Source organism: Buteo buteo, chromosome 19, assembly GCF_964188355.1.
Source record: "Buteo buteo chromosome 19, bButBut1.hap1.1, whole genome shotgun sequence".
NCBI lineage: Eukaryota > Metazoa > Chordata > Aves > Accipitriformes > Accipitridae > Buteo > Buteo buteo.
Window position 1 is genome coordinate 16,602,910 of NC_134189.1, and position 13,005 is coordinate 16,615,914.

General features: G+C 35.7%; 1 protein-coding gene across 13 annotated transcripts in view; it reads left to right on the forward strand.

Annotated features, from left to right (window-relative positions):
* Positions 1–13,005, forward strand: part of PLEKHA5 (pleckstrin homology domain containing A5) — a 170,128-nt gene that overhangs the window by 4,321 nt on the left and 152,802 nt on the right. Inside the window, exon 1 of one of the 13 annotated variants that reach the window (XM_075051343.1) lies at positions 5,692–5,893. The exons of 11 other annotated variants lie outside the window; for them this stretch is intronic. The gene's annotated coding sequence lies outside the window, so the exon portion shown is untranslated. Of the gene's footprint in view, positions 1–5,691; positions 5,894–13,005 lie in introns of those variants that run through there. One more of the 13 variants, XM_075051344.1, reaches the window with a different exon arrangement.

Sequence of the window (13,005 nt, forward strand, 5' to 3'; positions counted from 1 at the left end):
ACTATACTGTGTGTTTGGTTTGCCATCTTTAAATGAATAGTGTCGTCAGTGGGGTAACTTCTATGAGTGAAGGTTACTAATAGTCATAGAGGTTATAAGCTGCAGGTAGGTTTTTCTGTGTCTTAGTATTGAGCAAAAGGTAGCTGCTCTGTGTAAGTTGCATTGTAGACATTGTGAGATGGGTGTTGCGTATGTGTTGCATGGTTTATTTTATATAGGAACGTGTTTGATTTGATCCTAAACAAAATTTAAAAAAAGTACTGAAGGATAATGTCCCAAATATCTGGTTAGAACTGGTGCTGTGTTCTCTAGAAGGGGACTTTTTGTTAATAGTTGACATGTTTGTTTTACCGTTGTATTGTGCCTTCTTGTAATTTATATTACACTAGTGTTGTATAGCAACTGACAAGAACTACACCAGGCTGAGGACACAAATGTACTAAGGATTTCACTTCTGGTGTTCTCTTCAGATTATTAAATGAAGATGAGTGAAAAATTAAAGAAAGCTGTATTTGTGTATATAAAAAGAAATTCTTCTAGACTTTCAGATGGGACTTATTCATGTAGAATAAACCTATGAAGAATGTGTTAGCTATAGTAACTGGAAAATAGCAACTTGAGTTTTCTTAGTATAAAAAAAAAAGCATGTGGACAACTATTGTAGAGTGACTGATGCGCTTATGCACAAACTTACCAAGTGGTAGGTTGGTTGTGTACTCTTGTCCTTATAAGATCTTGTGTTCAAGGTGTTACCATAACAGTTAAGATGTACATTAAGTTGATTGTTTTGCTGATAGCCAACTCTAAATAGCTCTGTTTATATTTAAAAGTTGTGCTGCATCTTTGAAAACATGTTGCACAAACAACACTTCTCTGTGATTTGGTAGATGTAGGAGGATAGCAGGGATAGTGCTGTCAATCCTGCTGAAAGGTTCACATGATGTGACCAGTTTGGCATCCTTAGTTAAATATATATTTGTTGTGTAGCCTCTCAGGCTGAATTTAAACTGCTGCCCAATGATAGTTTCTCCTTTTAAAGCTGTCTAGCATTCAGCCTTACCAGTGCTAGAGAAGATGCGAGAGCTAACTTAGACAAGGTGACAACATTATAATCACTATTTTATAATCCTAGGCAATGTAACTCTGGATGATGTGTTGATTATAATAATTCTAGTTGTCTGAATCTAAACTGCTGTGGTACTTCCGCATTGAGTGGGAAACAACGCAGGTTGTTATGACCTTGTGCTATACAGGCACCCCCACATGTCCTAAATATGTTGATTACAGCATAATAAAACTGTGTTAAAACCAGAGATACTAAAAACTTGTTCGTGATCAGGCCTGAAACAAATATGTTGGTTTATGTCTGGTATGAGTTACAAAGTTACAAGGGAATGAATGTTAATGCTATTGATGCATTCAGCCATGTGGAACTTGGCTGTTGGATTTCTGTACTGTGTCCAATAAAAGAGAAGAAGGATAGTCAAGTTTCCTGATCACATAAATAATTTCACCAAACTTCTGAGGCACAGCTTCAAATATGTGGGTTGAATAAAAATATTTGACAACCTTGCTTTATGGTAAGATATTATGCTAGACTGTGTTTGAAAATAAAACCTTTTGAAAATTATTCTTATGGTTCTTTAATAATAGGTCTTCAGTGTTCCAAGTGGGTGTGTCGCTGAATCGATTACTGTGCTTTTTCTGGCTTTGATGTAGTAAACACTGTATAATCAAATTGGGATAATGTCGAGGAGATAATCGTCAGCTAAACCTTAACATTCCTTGGACTGGCATTTCAAACAAATGACTCGGGATACAGACTGCATTGAAATGTGATTATTTTTAAAGGACGCTGTATTTTTCTTGGGATGTGTACATTCATCTTCTGAATAAGTAAATACCAAATGGTGACTATTTTACACTTTCTTTTTTCCCCATGACATTGAATTTGTTCTAGCTTTAAGAAGGAAAGATATTCTGAAACAGGGATAAATAAGAGTTGTTTCCATTGCATAAAGTGGTTTTGTTTTTGTATAGGGTTGTATTAGTAAGTTGATGCTAGCTAGACTTTGACCTTTCTTGCAGTTTTTTGGGGTTAGTAGAAGAAATCTAATACTTAGTAATGACAGAATCCTTCCCCCCGCATCTTCCCCATCCCTTGTAAATGCAAATGACAAAAGGTGGTGTTTGTTATTTGGACTAAAAAAAAAATGTAATGCCATAATATATTGTTTATGTTTGCATGAGATGTGGTTACATTGTTAAAGTGTGTTGTCTCTTTGGGAGTGAGAAAGTCTGGTTTTGTTTACTTAATGTTAGAAATGTGCACAGATAGCCCTTCCTCATCAGTTGATGGGAACTCGTCAGAAAACTTTTCTAAGTAATGCTTGGTTTGGGTGTAATCTTTATTTATACAATAACTAAATTTTTACCTGGAATACAGAGCTGTAAGACTGTAGAATCGACACATTCAAATATAACCTTTAATAATCAGTTTATTATCAGTTAACTATTGAATCTTCTTTATCATGAAGTAAAACAAGATATGGGAAAACTCAGTTTGAAAATGATGGCAGAGCATGCTGAAAAATTTGAGATTTTCTTTTGATCTGCTTTGAATACTTCACTGAACTAGTTATTTATGCTTAATGTATTAAGCACTCATTGAGGTCTGAAAAGTGAAGGATTTTATCCTCAAAACAGGTTTAAGCTGGATAGTAGTATGGGAAGCTTAAGTTACTTACATTATTTATGAGTGCATAAGGAAATGGACCCACATGACAATCCCAGTATGATTCTTGTCAATTAGAGAAGACACACCTGGTCACGGGCTTCAGACTCCTCACCTGTTAAGATCAATGAGGATTTTTTTTTTTTTTTTTTTTAGTACCTCATGATGACTGCACAGTCATTAGGCACCAAGGTACTGGTTTTGAGTGCCATAAAATTACATAAATATGTCTTTCTCTGTGTGTATGTGTGTGTGTGTGTATTTATTTATACGCATGTGTTTAAGAAACCCTTATTGCTTGTTAAAACCACCTGACTATCTAAACTCAGGCATTTGCTTACTTCCCTTTTTTTCTATTTTAATTTCAGTTGTTCTGAACATACGTTAGGATTTTGGTTTGGTTTTTTTTTTTTAAACCATGTTTATATTATTTAAGCTATTAATTTACCAAATAGAATTGTTTTAAAAATCAGTCCAAGGATGATATTTGAGGAACTTTGCATCAGTCTACATAGTTTGGCTTCTACAAAAATACTTTTAGATAAGCTGTTTAGGTGTTAGAATTTGATATTTCTTGACTCTGCTGTAGAACTGATACTTTTTGGGCAATACAAAAGCTGACTGAAAGAGTTCTTAAAAACTTAAAGAATTAAGAAGGTTAAAGTTTCATTTTTAGGGTTTTGTGTCAAAGTTTACCTTTTTCTGTATTTATTGGAACAATTCTTGCCTGTTGCTGAAGCAAGGCATTGGCAAACCCAGGCCAAAGCAGAGGTGAGTTTGCTGTTACATCAAATAGAGGTTTTGTATGCTTTTATAGAGACTTTTATCAATGCAGGTTTGCTTATTGTAGGCATGTAGCTTGAAAATTGGGAAGGTAAGAAAAATTTATTAAGTGATTAAAAGGGATAAGATCTTTTTCAGCCTTGAGTTTCTGTTGTTTACTGAAATAAACCTGTGCTCATTGAGAATTCAGCTTTTGTTTGAACCTTTGTCTTTTATATGCATTATAAAGATCCTCTCCCATTCAGCTGAGACTCTCCAAAAACATCAGAGAACAACTAGTCATGTTTGCAGTGAAGCCCTTGAAAGGAAAAACAGAATTTGAAAAAAAAAATAAGAACAGATCAGACTGTTTTCCTCCAGTACTAAAAATCACAGTGTTCCTCCCAGAAATTTAGTTCTTTTTGTGTTGCCTCTAACCTTTATTTTACTAAAATTAAGGAAAGACTAAAGTTATTCATAGCCTTCATTCGATTCATTCTTACATGGTAAGACCTCTAGGTCAAATAATGGCATATGATTAGATGGGTGAACTGGGACATAACATTACAATGAACTGACCTGTGCTTTTTATCTTTGTAGTGAGCAAAGCTGTTCAGAAAAGGAGAACTTTTTGGGAATGCCTACAAATTTATTATCTGGTTTAACATTTGCTTCTTGGTTCTTGAAATATTTCAGCAGAATAAAAAATACTGCAATGCTGAAGCTGGATGTGGAGGTGGAAGGATCCTAGACACAGGGAGAAATGAGTGTGGGTCAGAGGAGGAGGGGTGGGACTGCATCCAAAAACCAGCTTATGGGCTGGATGTGGAAGGAAGAGGATGGAGGTAGTGGTTTACTGAAGGAGAAGGCTAAAAGGGTGGAAGTAGTTGCAGAACGGGGAGGAGTGGAAGCTAAACCAGGCAGAAAGGAGCGGTGGCAGTGGAAAGTCAGTAACAGGAGTTGGAGTGTGGGAGCTGATTTCCTAGGAGCAAACTCGGTGGAATTTCTCCCAGAGGGAAGGGTGGCAAAAGTTCACCCTGTGAAAACATGTTGTCTGACTCGTGTGCAGGTCTGGCAGGGCCGATTATCCCTGGTTTATGAACCTGTTTCAAAGTTAGTCTAGCAGGTAGAATATAAAATGTGGACGTTAGGAATTACTGTGCTTGTGAAGTTTCTTTTTGAATGTGACATCTGTGGTTGATATTTTGAGCTGTCTGTTTCCTGAAGTGTGTTTCTAAATTGGGTAATACCTTGAATGCTTTAGTTTTACTAAGATAGACTTGAAACCATGAGGGAACTTACTGATTTATTTCTTTTTTTAAAACCATTACCAAGTTTTTAAACACTTATAAGAATTAATGGATAATTACTTAAAAATACAAAAAAAAAATCTGTATGTAAGTTGTTACATGAAATGTTGAAATCCATGAGGAAGACATTGAAGACACTCAAGCTTTCTGATATCTGTTAACAGTTTAGTAAGTTAATTTTCCTGGTTTTACATCCTGGTTTTGGAAGTGGTAATATTTCTTCCCTAACTTTGGTCTGAATTGGTGATTGAGTAATAATAGCAGATAAAACTAATATATGCTTTTGAGATATTATTACAGTGAACTCATCTGTGGTCTTTCATTTTTGCTATCTAAAATGTGTGAGGGATGGTAAAAAGCGAAGGAAATGCTGATTGATCATAGCTTTTATGTAGATGGTTGCTGCGTTACTTTGTAAATATAGTGATGCATTTTTTTTCCCCAAACCCTCCCTCCTTTGCAAAAAAAGATAACTAATGTGCCCTCTTAAGAATTATTTTCCGGCCTGTACCAGCATTTCATCTGCCTGTTGTGTCAGGGTGTTGCACAGCTGCTTTTTCTTTTCCCCGTCTCGGTGCCCATGTCCTGCAGTACTTGGAGCTGAGGGACACTTTCAAAACCACCTGAACTGGCAGGCAGGTACCTTGTGAACTTTGCCAACAGAGAAGTCTGCTTGCTGTAGCCACTATTTGGTAGAACTTTTACGGGTCTAAATTTTACCTGGTGCACGTTAAGTTCTGCTTTTACTTTAAAGGAATTGCGCCCACTTTTTTTCTGTGGTCTGCAAGTGTTTTGTTGTACTGGATCAAAACCAGTGTCTGTTGTGGTGCTGCGCTAAGCCTGTTTTTCCTGCATATGTTTATGTTACAGTGGCTCTTATTATAATGAATTACGCTTTCATTAAACCTGAGATACACTTTGGTTGGCAGTTCAGAGCGATCTTCGGTACGCTTCTGTGCGTGTGAGAGAGGGAGAAAACTCCTGTGAAGCTTGAGGCAAATGCTGGCTGGAAGCAAAGCTCCACAGCCCTGACTGCTGGGATTTCTGCCAACGTGGTGCCTGTATGTGTGTTTTTTTCTGTGTTTCAGTAAGTAAATACCTAAATTTAAATGCTTCCCCCTTCTGTCTCCTCCCTCCTTTGCCTTCTTTCTTTTGAATGCGGGAGATAGCCGTTCCGGTTCACTTCACTTGCTCTTGCATTTGGTTGAAGGGAAGGTATTCTCTGACAGTGATGTTGAGAGGGAAGAAGTTGCATCAGTAGCCACCTTCAGAACTAGTAGTTTGGGAATGGGAACTTGATAGCGTAGGCACTCCAGTAAAACTCTTTGGGAAAAAGATTCCTATTTCCCAGTACTGGGTAGGACAGGGAGGTCTGCTTAAATAGTTGGTTGAAGTTGCATCTTTCTGCTCCAGACCTATATAATTTGAGTTCAATACTCGTTTGAAATCTGTGAAGTGGAAAAAAAGGCTTTTAGACAGCATTTTGAATGCCTGTGTGGCCTGTGATGGTCTCAGAGCTTTATATAAACAATTAGAAAACCACTTGCATATTCAGGAGGCTTCAGAAACTTAGTTCTTCATGGCTTTCTCCATGGTGACTTAGTAAGAACAATTATTTGTGAGGAAAGGTACATTGCCAAGCAACCTATCCTTTAAAATTAGCACCCTGTTTTTTCCCTCTTTGAGAATCTATTATACATATGTTTAATAGAAGTAAGTACTTAAAACATGAATTTTGTGCTTTATTACCTGGAATTATTTCAGTGTTTCAGACCAGGTAAGAGGGGTCCTAGTAAACAAAGGGTTTTGAAAGAAAAACACCTGTAATTTAAAATGCCATCTTTGCCATCTTTCAATTCTGCTATTTCATGGGAACTTGCATGTTCTTTACTACTCTCTAAGTAAGTAGGACTACTGAGATTGTATAAAACCTGCAAAAATACAGCTTTTGATGCTTTTTTTTTCTGAGCTGCATTACTACTACTAGCAAAATTGTCATTTTATTTTTTTTATTCTCTAATTTTGTGTTAAATCCTACAGATTATGCAGCTGCTGACCAATGTCTATCATTTATCATTTTTGACAATATCTTTTGTGATGTCTAAGAACAGATGATACATCATCTTTAAAATTTTTCAATGAACTTGGTTTATAAGAAGGACAGAAATCTCACTTCGAAATAAAATGTTGTAAGCAACAAGAATAAACACATGGTACTCTCAAATACCTACAGGGCAGAAAAAACCTTTTAATCCAGTTGAATGTCAAAAAGGATAACTTGGTTTCTTGATGGAGAAAGTAAAGCTGGCTAAGACTGTTGGGATTTTTTTGTTGGTTGGTTGGTTGTTTTTACATGTTGGCCATACCATTTTCTAAGGCTACTTTATTTTGTATTTTTCCATATACAAAGAAAATACTCTAGATAAATGTAAAACCTCTTGGTTGAAATCTTTGATAAAGTTTGATACAGAAGATTGAAAAAGAAAATTACAAACAAAAGTATGTGTTTGAGCAATCGATGTCGTAACATGAAATGTTTATCTTAATTAATCAGAACAATGATGCAAGTTAAACTTCATTAGAAATTCATATAATCTGTTCTGATCTTAAATCTCTTCTATGGTACAATCTCTGTCTTCTAAGCTTGATGTGGGTACCAGTTACTTACCTGGTCTGCAACACTAAAATGTTTCAAGTTGTTAAAACACACAAATGTTACTAAATTTTTGTGTAATTTGTCACATTTTAGCTTTTACTAGTTAATCAATCTTCTTTATTGTATCTGCAGAGTTAAAAAAATTTGACATTTGAACCCATACATTTTTAGTTGGTTGAATTGAACACCTAAGAATATCTCTGATATGGCGAATTTTACAGGAGTAGGTCACTAAAGTTATCCTTGATCAGACATGAGGTAGTTATTAAAATTGTTCTACAATGAATTTGGAGAGTTTGGGAGCCTAAATACTTACTCATCAATGAGAGTCTTGGGATATCTGTCTGTAGTTTGTGGTCAGTAAAAAATACTGACTTAGAGTTTCTTATCTCTTTATCCAAGCATGCCTAGGGACTACACCAGCTGATGAACTTTGAGAAAGTAGTATGTTCTGATCTCTGCCATACAGCCTGTCTCCTGCTTATGTCCCTCCTTTTACTCAACTTCAGATAAAAATGAACTGACAATATTGCAAGCAGCAAGGCCACTTAATAAACCTTGCCTTGAAGTAGTGTGGAGATGAGACTAGAAGGAAGCAGAGTGTGAATTGTGCTAACACTGCTAGAAAAGGTAGTTTGAATTTTATTGCCTTTTGTACTGAGCCTTGTATTTCTTTTTCTGCAGCTCCTGTCTGTCTGATAACTCAATTACTAAATTAAAGCTTTTTTCCTGGAAATTGAATTAAAAACTTTCACAGGTTAAAATGTTCTCTGCAGTGTTTGCCACAAATATGGTTTAAGAAAAGTTTTTTGTTCTTAAGAGCAGATAAACTGACAACAAAACCATTAAATCTGTATAATTTTCTAGCTAAGTACATTGCACAGTGCATAGTAAACAGCATAAAAGGTGAAGTTTTGAAATTATTTACATGTACCTAGTATTATGGGTAAAGTGACTTCTGTTTAAATATAAATTAAATGAAAGAGTATCATTTTGGTCCTCTCTTTGCCAGTAGTGGTTATATATTTTATATTATTTTTTATATATATTTTGTATATAAGTACACACACATAGACACATATTTGTACAGGACACATTTTTTTTATGGCTCTTTCAAGGACCCTCACTCCAAATTTCTTACATGGAACACTTGCATTCTGCTTCACATTCAAAATACAAAACGATTTCTAGAGATCAGGAAAAATCTGAACCTTTTCCTGAAGTGCTCTTTATTCTTGTGCCCTAAGCTAAACACAAAAGAGATTTTGCAATATGCTTCAGAATGGAGCTCACTCTGTTGTGGTTTTTGTTCAGCTTCAGGTGAGAGTGCCAAACCTGCCTAACAAGAAATTCGGGATTTCTGTTGCCTCTGATTCCTCACTTTGTGGTTTAAAACAACAAAAAGTGCTATCAAATTCAGCAGTCAATTCAAATGCCAGTGCTTTATCCTCTTCATTATAATCTTTTGTTTGGCTGTCTGCTGCTTCAAAACATTTTTGAGCTCAAATATAGAAGTTATGTGAAAATCTTGCAGTTTTGTAGATGGAAAAGAACTATGTGAAGTGAGATATAAGTAGAAAAAAAATCTGTTGATTAAAGCAGTGATGTCCTATTAGCTTATAAGTGGAGTTTGTTGTGTTTCACAGCCCTTGATGATTTGAGCTTGGGCTACCTAAGGGACTGCAATCAGGCTGAGGAGTTGGAATTATTAGCAACCTGGTTTTAAATAAGAGGGGGAGAGAGTCTTTTGCAGTCATTGTTTAGTAATGGAGTTGGTTTTTCTTTTTTGACTTTTAGTGATGCTATTTGTAAGTCATTAAAACAGGCAGAAACTTCTCAAACTTTTAATGAGGATTGAAGGTACTGTCACTTTAGACAGGTATTGGAATCAACATTAACTTGTACAAGAACTCTTGCATTTCAGTTATTTTATTACCTTGTTTAAAAGTTGCCTTGTGCAGTTGGAAATAGGGTTTTCAAAAAAATTATGGTAACTTAAGGGTTTTAGTTAATTTTTCAAGGAGATGAAGAAATTAATCTGGAGTTGGTTCAGAACCTGTGTCTCTTGTACAATTTTACCAGGCCTGGTTATAGGAGATTATGTAGCTGGCAGAGTGAATCTATAAAGAACAAACATAATTTTTCACTTGTTTGAAGATGGGATAAGCACTTCTAGGAAAAATGGAAGTAGGATTTGCTGACTGGTTCTTGTATTCCTATCTAATTTCTTTGCAGCAGTAGGGACCTAAATGGTAATGAATGGAGGTGAATATGTTTTGGATTTGTTTTAACTGCTACATTCAACAGGTGTCTCTTACAGCTGTAGTGGGAATAGTCAAAAGCAGAGCTTATGGGGGAGTTTTATGGTTTGGGGTTTTTCTTCTGTCCAAATTTGACATAGGTATGGCAACCACAAAAAGAAATCAAATGCAGTGCAGACAAAGCTGTAGTTGGCAGCTGTTAATTTGTTTTGAGCAGACACAAATACTTCAAGTTTTCTGATTAGTTTATTTTCCTTGAGTTAAAGTATTTTGCTTTTACTAGTTGAAAGGCCTGCCTGCACCAGTAGTTTGAAAAAAAAAAAAATTGGGGACTTACTTATATCAGAAAAACAACTGTCTTCAACTCTTGTCTCTTCAATTCTTCTTTTCTTCTGCTGTTTGACCTTCTCTTTCTCTTCTTCCTTTCTATTTTATTTCTATATATGTGCCCTTATTGTTCACCCTATTCTTTTCACTGTTATTCTGCTTGCTTCTAGCACTGGTAGCTCAAGTAGTGTTAGATTTGATCTTCCCCAGTTGGACTGCATGCCAAATTTTCCTGAGGGGAATGTAAATACTGTGAGGTCAGTTCAGTATCAAATGCCTGCAGCCTGAAATGAACCTTGCAGGATCTTCTGCTATTCAGTCAAAATTAGGACCTGCTCAGGATACGGTGCTAAATATTGAAAAGTCAAGACTTTAAATTATATGTTATGCTTTACAGTTGTTGGTTTGGGTTTTTTTTACTTTAATTAAGCTTTTTTTTTTTTTCCCCTAAACTAAAAGCAAAAGAGCAAGCACTAGGGACAGCTCACTATAACTGTGGTAATTAACAGGTATGTTTAAAAACCTCTATATTGATGGATTAGTTGATATATTTCGTTAAGGTTGTAAGCCAGAGGAAGTGGTATATGTGTGTGTGTGCTCACCTGCAGCATATTTAAAATGGTGATACTTAAGCATTGAACTAATGTGCTTTTGATAGCAAATAAAATCTTCAGTCCATCTATTCTTCCATGTTTCCCCTCACCTCCTTCCCCCCTCCCTTTCTTCCCCAAAAAGAATGGTGGGGAGAGAGGACTGTGGTAAACTCGCAGAGCAAAGCCAAATTGCTTCTTATGACTTTCTCTGGTACTTCATACAAACCTGCTAGTCATTCTTTTGACGGAGAAATGCTCACTGTGTTTCCTTTAGATCAGTGATGCTCTTTAATTGGCCATGTGATACTTTGAATTACTTGCATCTATGTGCTGCTAAGGGCTTAGAATCATAGAAAGATTTAGGTTGGAAAAGACCTTTAAGATCGAGTCCAACCATCAACCATGCCCACTAAACCATGTGCTGAAGTGCCTTGTCTACGCGCTTTTTGAATACCTCCAGGGATGGTGACTCCACCACTTCCCTGGGCAGCCTGTTCCAATGCCTGACAACCCCTTCAGTGAAGAAATTTTTCCTAATATCCAACCTAAAGTGCTTGATGCAGCACTTCTCATTTTACAAGGAGTGAAAGTATAGATTAACAATTGAACTTGAGCTTTTTGCTTTGTAGTGCTGTCAGTAGATTGGCATACTTTAGGCATATTTGTCTTTTGAGCTGTTGTATATGAAGGATTGGCTGCTATTAGTTTTGGTGAAGGAATCCATCTAATTGATGAAACTAGAAGAAAATAACCTCTGAATGTTAATGGACGAGTCGGGTTGAGTTGTTCTTTGGTGTATTCTGCTAGCCACACCATGACAAGACTGATTCAGTCTCCATTTTTTTCTCCATGTCTCTAAGACATCGTGATAATGTCACCGTGAAATCACAACAGAAAAATATGACTTGCGGTTGGGGAATTTTTGCCTTCTTTTTATCAAAGCCGTTTTATTTTTGTGAGGAGATAAATAGTGTTGTGGTCATTAAAGAAGTCCAATCTGCTTTACAGTGCTTTTGTAATGTTCATCATAAAGTTTTACCAACACATCTGTGGTTTTGTGTGGGACGCTTTCATAATACCCAGATGAAGAAATATTTAACTATTGAATGCTACGCCTTGATTTTCTTAATGGATTAAAGTGAATATTGAAATTAACTGTTAGAGGTATTGATGAAGAAGTACAGTGCTGAACTGAGAATAAAACATTCTAAAATGGAAAGCATTTGTAGCTGTCTTGTAAGTAAAGTAATACTAAGTTCAAATTAATACATTATGAAATGGCTCATTTTGAAGCAAGGATAAATGTATTATGGAGTGTAAAGCCATCTTTGAAGAATGGTACTCAAATATATTTCTTGAACGATTTTGTTAATACTTAGTTTTGTGCATTGAACAGCATTTGTTACTATACTTGAAATTATTTATTTGGATATCCACTTTACATACCATTTCTCTCTAAAAACTGAAAAGCATAAACACCTGTGTGCTGGTAGGACAATGCTTAAAATATTCAAGTAAAAATTCAGGTTAATTGCTGTGAAGTAGTAAGAACAGCTGATCTACCAGTTCTGTGCTTTCTTTTAAAATAAAATAAAAAGCTATTTTTGTTACTTAATCAAAAGAATGTGGGGGGTTTTGTTGTTGTTTATGAAATGATGTCATAGTAATTTCTAATTTCTGTTTGAAATTGATGGGAATTTCATCTGCAGGATTATAAGAAGTCTGGTATGTGTCTAGCTGTGTAGGGTTTGTGAAGTTTGCTTGGTTTTGTTATTTTACAACACTTTGCAACAGCCCTGTTGAATTTCTCGAGCCTTAAAGTCAGGGAATAAAGATGTAAATACTAATACATGCATAACTTCACCATATGGATTGACTCTGTTTTGGCTTCTGGAGCTGCCTGAGTTAATGACACGATGTCTGTTCAACTCATCATTGCATCTGTGCTTTTCTTGGTCTAATTCTGTAACCCCAGGATTTATTTTGGGAAAGACCCAATACTGTTGGCTGAGAAGTCTACAAGGGAATGTATGGTGGGGTTTTTTTCTGTAAAATAGAATATTGGTCTTTTTTAGAAGCTTCTTTTGAAGTATTTAATGAATCCTCCTCATGAGGTGATGATTAAACATAGTTCCCTGTGCATCATTAAAACTTGAAAAAAAAAAGTGCTGATATTTGTTTTTCTTTTCAGTAGGAAAGGATGCAGGTCTATTCTCTCAAATTTTGTTGCATTTGCTGTCTTCTGTACAGCTATATTCCCATTAAAACATATTTCTTACTGTTGCTGAATGAAAAATAACTGTTCAAGGGCTCTAAGGACAATCGTAGTTTCCTCCACATCTGAACTGTGTGTTCATTAAGC